Below are 9,209 nucleotides of genomic sequence, written 5' to 3'. Positions count from 1 at the left end.
ACTAAGGAAACAGAACTGAGGAAGTGACTGTAGACATGGAGGGGAGATAACACTCCAAGGCTGAGAAAGCAGTGGTGGGGTTAAAAGATTGGTTACATGAAAGAGGACTGGGCAAGTAAGTGAATATGTACAAATATGGAAAAGGGGAAGGCTTGATAAAGTCCCATGGTTTGGATCAGAATTGGAGACATTAGAGAAGTCATAGTATCTAACTATCTACCCAATGTATGTATGTACATATGTGTGTATGTGTGTGTATATATACGCGTATGTGTGTGTATATATATATATATATATATATATATATACACAAAACGTTTGTGTGTATAGCTAGCTATAGAAATATATGTAGATATGTTTTATATGTATATGCTCTATGCATATGTTCTGTCTGTGTATTTCCCACCTCAGTCCATTGAGATGGTCTATAGCATCCTGGGAGCTATGACCACACTTAGCATCCAAATCTTGGTTTCTAAAACCATCCCCCACTACAAGGAGCCAGGGGTCCTGGGAAAAATGGCTGACTCCAGGGCTGGGGCAGGGGAAGCACAAGAGGAGGCTGGAAACTTCTCTTGGGCCAGAAAGTAAGGAAGAACTTAAAAAGATTATGAAGACATGTCAGAAGAGCACAGGAGGCAGTCTGAAGGGCCTCTCAATGGCTAAATCTGGACAACTTGAGCACCCAAAGAAATAATGAAGTAGTAAATTATAATCCATTGAAAATAATAGGAATCTATGAATCTATACAGATAATGAGTGGATAAATGAATGAATGGATAGGGGGAAAGGGAAAACTCTCTCTTACCTTAGAATGCAATGAATAAATGTTGAAGGAATGAACAAACTGGGAAATTGCTACTCTGCAACCATCACAATAATGGTTCAGACATGAAACATCAACAAATGCTAAAGCCAGGGGGTGAAAGGTTATCAAGAAATGGAATATTTACATAGGCTCAAAACATTTTCCCCACAAAATAATTTATTTTAAAGGTTAAAAAGTAATGACCTTATAGGGGATAAATCTGATAGAAACCATTTTAATCAAAATTAACACCACTCAGGGGCACATGGGTTAAAGCCTCTGCCTTCAGCTCAGGTCATGATCCTGGTGTCCTGGGATTGAGCCCTGCATCGGGCTCTCTGCTCTGCGGGGAGCCTGCTTCCTCCTCTCTCTCTGCCTGCCTCTCTGCCTACTTCTCATCTCTGTTTGTTAAATAAATAAATAAAATCTTTTAAAAAAAATTAACACCACTCAAAATCAGAGAAATTAATATTATGTGCCTTCTGATATGTCAGACAGAGAAGAATACAGAATAATTTCTGTAAAATTCCTACGCCAAAAGTACAACCTGAATAATCATGAGGAAACATCAGAGAGACCCACACTGAGGGTCATTCTCCAAAATAATTAGGTTATGACCTTGAAAAATGTCTACAGTCTCAAAATATAAGCCTAAGGAACGATTCCAGATTGAAGCAGATTAAAGAGATACGGTCATTAAATGCAGCCCATGATTCAAGATTGGGTCCTGTACCAAAGAAAAAGAAACTTGCTATAAAGGATATTATTAGGACAGTAAGGAATCTCTTGGGGGATAGGCTTATATATTATTAATTCCCTAATTTAGATTATTGTACTATGGATTTGGAGGGGAACCTGGGTGGAAGGTATATGAGAGTTTTTTGTATACTCTCACATTCTCTTTGTAACATTGAAAGTACCTAAAAACCAAAATAAAACAAAAGTATAAACAAATCTCAAACAAAAGCCTCTGGGTGTTCCTTTGCCTGGTCCTGCTGGTGCTGCCTTCCCCCCCTTCCTCCCCCTTCCTCCCTCTCCCCTTGTTGGAACTGCTCCAGCCAACCCAGCTTTTTTCCCTTTTCTGAACACCAGCTGAATGGGTTCCCTGTCAAGGCCTTGGCATTTGCTGATTCTCCTTCTAGTCTCCCCAAGGCTCCGTCCTCTTCATTCGGTTCTCAGCTCACAGGGTCATGTTAGACCCTTTTTACTTCTCCACTGCATCTGTAAGACTTTCCTATCTGTCCACTTGCTTGTTGCCCATCTCTCTTCAGTAAATGTGAGCTCCTGGAGCCCAAGGACGTTGTCTCTTTCACCCGCATGGACTCAACAGCTACAACATTTCCAGGTGCATAACGGGTGCTTATTAAGTGTCGCCATGTGACTGCTTTCATAAATGTTTGTTGAATTAATGACATGTTGAGCTTCTAAGAAAGTCTCTCAGTTTAGTCGTCTAGTCCTTTCACATGACCTAGCTCAAAGAAAAAATTTTAAAAAGAAAAAGGAAGAGGAGGAGGAGGAGGAAGGGGGTGGTGGGGAAGAAGAGGAGGAGGGAAAGAAGGAAATAAGAGTTTGGTTACCACATACATTAGGAAAATGCTCCACACCCTCTCTGGGACTCACAAAGCTTCTCAAAGCCCTCCTGAAACAAATCCTGCTTATCAAGACAAAGCTTGTCTTAACTGTATTTGAGCATGGGATCGTCTTCTATTTACTTATTTTTGGATATGAGAATATAGAATACTGTGCTAGGATCTTTTTATTGTACATGTTCCAGCAATAGAGGCAAAACAAAATAAAACTAAGCCACTCTGATACAGATATACATATATATCATATATATGTATATATATATTTTTATATATTTTATATATATATATATATATATATGAAAAATAAATCTCTAAACATACCAGAAAGTGTCTCTTGTTGGACCTGATAGAGAAGTCGTGGATGCCATGCCATTTACTGCAAAGTGGGGCCACCTCATTCTTGATGATCAGATGTCCCACCTCCCTCCTTCCTCTAGCAACTTTCCCCAGCGAAGCTGTCACAGGCTGCTGTGTCAGGGACAGGAGAGTGGCCTATGGGCTATAGATCAGCTGTTGACACCACAGGAAGAACTGTGTAGGCAAGAAGGGATTCTTGCATATTTCTTGGTTTCTAGAAACAAGAAGTCTGCTAAGCAACATAAGTATAATGGATTTTTTAAAAAAAGATTTTATTTATTTATTTGACAGAGAGAGATCACAAGTAGACAGAGAGGCAGGCAGAAAGAGAGAGAGGGAAGCAGGCTCCCTGCTGAGCAGAGAGCCCGATGTGGGACTCGATCCTAGGGCCCTGAGATCATGATCTGAGCTGAAGGCAGAGCCTTAACCCACTGAGCCACCCAGGTGCCCCTATAATGGGTTTTTTAAAATGTAGTAAGGTTTTTTTTTGTTTGTTTGTTTGTTGTTGGTTTTTTTTTTTTAGTGATATCTGTAAGGTATAGTGTAACTAAATAATCACAAATGTATGGGGCGCCTGGGTGGCTCAGTGGTTTGGGCTGCTGCCTTCGGCTCGGGTCATGATCTCAGGGTCCTGGGATCGAGCCCCGCATCGGGCTCTCTGCTCCGCAGGAAGCCTGCTTCCCTCTTTCTCTCTCTCTCTCTCTGCCTGCCTCTCTGCCTACTTGTGATCTCTGTCTGTCAAATAAATAAATAAAATCTTTAAAATAAATAAATAAATAAATAATCACAAATGTATTATTTTATACTTTCCAATGACTTTCCGGACTATTCCTTACCTTTCTATATGTGGACTAGTAAGTCTGGATCACTAAGGAAATTCATTTTACATCTGTTTAGCACCATGTTTAGCCCGGCTCAATTTCAGCAGCCCTTTGGTACTACCCTATCTCCTCTATTCTCCAAGTAGAAAGTTGATTCCATTTTTCAAACTGGGCATGACAGGAAGAAGTTACACAGTTTCTTCTTCAGAAGGAATTTCTAGGACCTCAACCTGCTTCCCTTCACTCTTCTCTCTTGGGCTGCTCCCAAACTGTCCTACCTCCCTTTCCCAGAAGCTCCCATTCCTGTTGTTCTCACACAGTGGCAAGATGACACAAAAGACTATATTTTTTACCAAAAGGTCTGCAGGTTCCAAAATGTCACAGGCTTAATATTTTTTCTTCACTAGGTCAACAGTTTAAACCCCAGCCCAGCCCAAGTTCTCCCCCTCCCCAAATGCATTTCTGTTCCTTTACCATTTTCCTTATATGTTCTAATTTGAAAGCAATTTTTTTCTAAAAAGATCTAATCCAAACCTCAGAAGATACAAAGTTCAACAAAGAGCAAGGTTTTCTCAGTCTATATCTGTCACCACCACTGGGGTACATGTTGGAGAGGACTCACTTTTTTTTCTTTTTAAGATTTATTTATTTATTTGAGAGAGAGAGAGAGAACACATGAGTGGGAGGGGTAGAGGAAGAGAGAGAATACCAAGCAGACCCCACTTCCACACTGAGCATGGAGCCCAACTCTGGGCTCGATCTCACGACCTGAGGGATCATCACCTGAGCCGAAACCAAGAGTCAGACTCTTAACCAACTGTGCCACCCAGGAGTCCTGTGGTCTCGATTTCTGTATGAGCATAAAAGCATCCATGTATAGATACAATCATGACCCTAGGAACCAGTCTGGGTTGAAGACATTTTCTACTGTTTTCTGTGGCTACAGCTTCTCACAAAGCATATCCACAAAGCTTAGACCCTGGATGACAAAACCTTAAGAGCATCTTTAAGGATGTCTGGGTAGCTCAATCGGTTAAGCGTCTGCCTTCGGCTCAGGTCATGATCTTGGGGTCCTGGGATCAAGTCCCACATCAGGCTCCCTGCTCAACAGGAAGTCTGCTTTTCCCTCTCCCTGCTTGTGTTCACACTTCCTCTCTCTTTCTCTCAAATAAATAAAATCTTAAAAAAAAATAATAAGAGCATCTTTCTTCTTCACCTCTCAGGACAGAATTGGAAAGGAACTGGCATGGTTTTCAAATGCTCACTCTGAACAATATCCACCCTTGTGATTCAGGTTAGAGAAAAACAGGAATAAGTAGTGAGAGAAGGAAGGGGTTAAAATGAAAGAATGAAGACAGAAAATAAGTATTAATTCAAAGTATTAAATAATGCTGTCATAGATATCTGAAGCCAAATCCAGTATTTGCAGATAATACTTGTAGAAACTTTCTAAACCTGGGAACACACACCTGCATACATATATAATATTTCATGCAAATAAATATGAGAAGAAATATGGATGGATGATCAATTCTAGGTTTCTGTTTTGCAAGTGAGCCCAGGGCTATGTGGAGGAAGCATCTCTGAATCTAAACAGAGAACAAGAACCTTCATTAGGGTTAGGGTTAGGGTTTGGTCAGGGTTTGGTTTTGTTTTCAGGAATTTTTCTTCCTCACCTGATATTTTGATATACCAACATCTCTGGAAATCATCCAACTAAAACCTAATCGACCAATACCTTTCTTATCCGATAGCGGCTCAAAGCAATCTGCCTCTAATTTGTAATTTATAATCATAATCCATCAAGTCCTCTACACAGGGGAGTTAGGCCCTAGTTGTAGTGACTTATTCTTACAGAGGATCAGGGACTCGTGTCACTATCACAGTCACGATAAAACTGCGAAGGGCACTGCGCAGCAGCTGGAGTGAGAACACGCTAGCCCCATAGGGGGTTCCTGTCTTTCTCTCCTCTCTCGAGTAAGTGCCACTGGGGCTGAAGGCCACAGATCTGTCAGTCTGGCCCTTTAACAAAGGGTCTTTAAAGGAATTTATTTAAACCATTTTCTCCCATAGGGATCCGAAAGTTCTAGCTACACCATAGGTTGTTGGAATAAAACGAGAAGGGTGCTTTAGATCGGTGTCTGCCCTCTATGAAGCAAGGAGGGGGAAGGATTACCACAACTGTAGGGCTGTGCAGAACAGAGCCAAATTTTAAAATATAAAAAAGTTCCCTCTAACTTCCCCTATTTCTCTCAGATCGTTTTTCTCCATCCCTTGGTGTACAGATATCTTACTTGTCTCCAAGTCTGCTCTCAAGAAAGAGCATCTATCTAGGTTCAGGGTGAGAAGACCTCCAAACGTGGGTGCAGGAAGGCCTGGATTTGGCTCACATCTCAAGTCTGCTCCTTAGAAACCGCATCACCTCGGACAACTGGCTTTTCTCTGTCTGCCAGCTTCCTCTTTCCTCGGGCAGGGTCATGGGGAGGGAAGGAAGTGATGGAGATAAAAAGAGCTAACTCACATTTTATAGCAATGTTCTCCTCACTCGACAACTCTTTAGTCTCCCTATGTGTGTGCAGTTGCGATACAGTGGAAACAAGTCTCCAAACCGGTCCTTAAGAAGTTTATAATCTGACGGAAATGTGAGTGCCTTTTATCTACAGGCAGTCCCTGACTTACGGTGGTTTGACTTATGATTTTTTGACTTGATGACGCTGCAAGAGTGATACATATTCAGCAGAAACTGTACCTCAAATTTTGAATTTTGATCTTTTCCCAGGCTAGCGATAGGTGGTTTGATGCTCTCTCGTGTTGCTGGGTGGTGGAAGCGAGCTGTACCTCCCTCCCGGCCACGGGATCGGTGGGTAAACAGCCCATATGCTGACAAGCTTACTTACCCCGAGGACCATTCCATCTTTCACTTTCAGTACAGTATTCAGTAAGTTATGTGGGATTATGCAACACTTTATGATAAAACAAGTTTTGTGTTAGGAGATTTTACCAAAGTAAGTGTTCTGGGCACACTGAAGGTAGGCTAGGCTACACTATGGTGTTTTGTAGGTGGGGTGTACTAAATGCATTTTTTGTGTAGGTATTTCAAACTTATGGTGGGTTTCCCAGTGTCGCCCATGCAGTGCAAATCATGCTTGACACTCAGTCTCTTTATTTTCTACATTCTTATTTTTTTTTAAAGATTTTATTTACTTATTTGAAAGAGATAGCGACAGAGATAGCACTTGAGTGCGGAGGAGAGGAAGAAGCAGGCCCCCCACTGAGCAGGAAGCCAGACTGGGTCTTGATCCCAGGACCCTGGGGATTATGACCTGAGCCACTCAGGTGTCCCTATTTTCTATATATATTGAAAAGGTATATGAAGTCCATGTTCCTCCATGATCGAAGGGGACACCCCAAATATTTATCATCTACCAGTCATCTGTCAGGCTCTGGACACCCCCCCCCATGCCCCTGTCACCATGCATTTTTCTCAGTAATCTTCACAACAGATGTGAGGAAGGCATTATCCCCAGTTTATAGAAGAAGAAACTGAGATCCGGAGGGGTTGAACACCAAGGACTCTTAACAAATGAATTTTTGAGTTGATAGTCTGAGCTTCTGTAATAAAGAGACCAGAAAGTATAATGGCTTAATTAATTAAGTTAATGTTTATATCCTAACAGCCCCAGTGTGAGCATTCCAGATTGTCAGAGCAGCGATACTCCATGAGATCGTTTTGAGACCCAGGTTCCCTTTATGTAGCTACTGCCGTCTCCGGCATGGCAAAAGCTCAGTCACCACCTTGTTCTGTTGTTGTTGTTGTTTATAATTTTTTTTATGTTATGTCACCATACAGTACATCATTAGTTTTTGAGGTAGTGTCCCATGATTCATTGTTTGCATATAACACCCCGTGCTCCATGCAATCCATGCCCTCCTTAATACCCGCCACCGGGCTCACTCATTCCCTCAAGCCCCCTCCCCTCTAAAACCCTCCGTTTCTCTGAGACTATAGTCTCTCATGGTTCGTCTCCCCTTGATTCCCCGTGCCCCCCTTCATTTTTCCCTTCCGTCTCCTAATGTTCTCCATGAATCAACACAGATGGAACTGGAGGAGATCATGCTAAATGAAATAAGTCAAACAGAGAAAGACATAAGGAATAGCATGTGGTCACCACCTTATTCCTGTGTGTCCAGCATACAGGAAGGAAAAAGGATATTTAGGGCAACTAGCTTTGCCCTGAAGAAGCGGACCCCGAACCCGTGAAAATCCTTCTTGCTCACACTCTACTGACCTGAAACTTAGACACATGGCCATCCCTAGGTGCAGGCGAGGCTAAGAAATGTAGCCTATGGCTGGGCAGCTAGCCCTGTGTCCCACTAAAACTTAGGATGCTCTCTTACAAAACAGAAGTTGAGGATGAGCACTTAGAGCAGTCTATAGCCTCTGGCACAGTAAGTAAGTGATGAAGCAGAAAATCAAACTTAGGTTTGCTTGAATCTAATTACTGCCTCTTAGATATAAGAGCTTGAGAACTCTGGCTCTTCCATTTGTCTTCAGTGCAGAATAACAATAACAATAATAATGATAATGATGTTTTGTTGTTATAGTTTAGGATCAAGCAATTGGAATTATGTGTCAGCTTCTCAGAAACATGGTGTGTGTGTGTGTGTGTTTTAACTTTTCTTCCTATAGATACTAATATTCCCCACCTCCAGCCCCCCCACCATTTTCTTGGAAATATGTCAAGCTTCTAGTAGCCTGGCCTTGTGATTCATGTGAACTAGTTAAATGGGTTACAAAACAGAGGGAAATAATTCAGCCACTTGGGGGAAAAAAAAAAACAAAACACCAAACCTGTCATCTCCTTGCCAAATTTGTAAGACATGATATTTTTAAGGCAGTAAAGTGCAGCCCACTATAGGTTTCATTAAGGTTGGCTAATGTGGTAAGAATTAAACAGGAAGACTGAGTGAAATGCCTTTCTCCCCCTCTCTGAGGTTGCTTTTCCCTCATTGCCCCTATAAACAGAGGTCCTAAAAACTACATGTTAGGATGTCTTTTTAATTCAGAGCCAAACAAATGCCACATCCATCTGCAACTACTGTTTCTCTGACATGAAAAGCTTTGTTTTCATTTCTTTCGTTTTTATAAGTAAATGCAGTTCTTTCCTGCAGTGATACAAAGGGCTAGTGCGTAGCTCAACACCCTCGGTCTCCTTAAGCTTCTTGCTATAAAACGTGCCCTCTTCTCCCCCACCCCCACCCCAAACCCATTGATCACTAACTAGAAGGTAGTTGTCTGGACCACAAACCCTTTCCCCTTCTTTCAGTTTTTCTGAGTCCCCGACATTCTGTCTCCTTGATCTTTGATCCAAAATGCTTTTTTTGAAAACTTGCTTAATGATCTCCTAATTGCCAAAGCCAGTGTTTATACCATCCTAGGGCTCTTTGTAGCCTTTGATACTACTGACGGCTCCCTTTCTATTTGAAGCTCTCATTTTTCCAGATCTGAGTTTTAAAACAATTTTGCCCTTGACCCTCTGCTCTTTCGCTCTAGTAGCCCAGTCGGTAAGGGCTTTCTCTCCCACGGAGTCAACCAGCACATCTACCCATATTCAGAGGGGTCAGCATCTCTGA

The 9,209-nt window shown here is 41.9% G+C and overlaps 1 long non-coding RNA gene across 1 annotated transcript in view; it reads left to right on the top strand.

Annotated features, from left to right (window-relative positions):
* The first annotated feature begins 6,137 nt into the window (after positions 1-6,137).
* The window catches only part of LOC116593663, a 48,935-nt gene continuing 45,863 nt past the window's right edge, over positions 6,138-9,209 (top strand). The window contains exon 1 of the long non-coding RNA XR_004286924.1: positions 6,138-6,217. This is a non-coding gene — a long non-coding RNA (uncharacterized LOC116593663). The remainder of the gene's footprint in view (positions 6,218-9,209) is intronic.

Source organism: Mustela erminea, chromosome 6 (assembly GCF_009829155.1).
Source record: "Mustela erminea isolate mMusErm1 chromosome 6, mMusErm1.Pri, whole genome shotgun sequence".
Classification (NCBI taxonomy): Eukaryota; Metazoa; Chordata; class Mammalia; order Carnivora; family Mustelidae; genus Mustela; species Mustela erminea.
The sequence above is the reverse complement of the archived record's forward strand: the minus strand, read 5'-3'. Positions and strand labels throughout refer to the sequence as shown.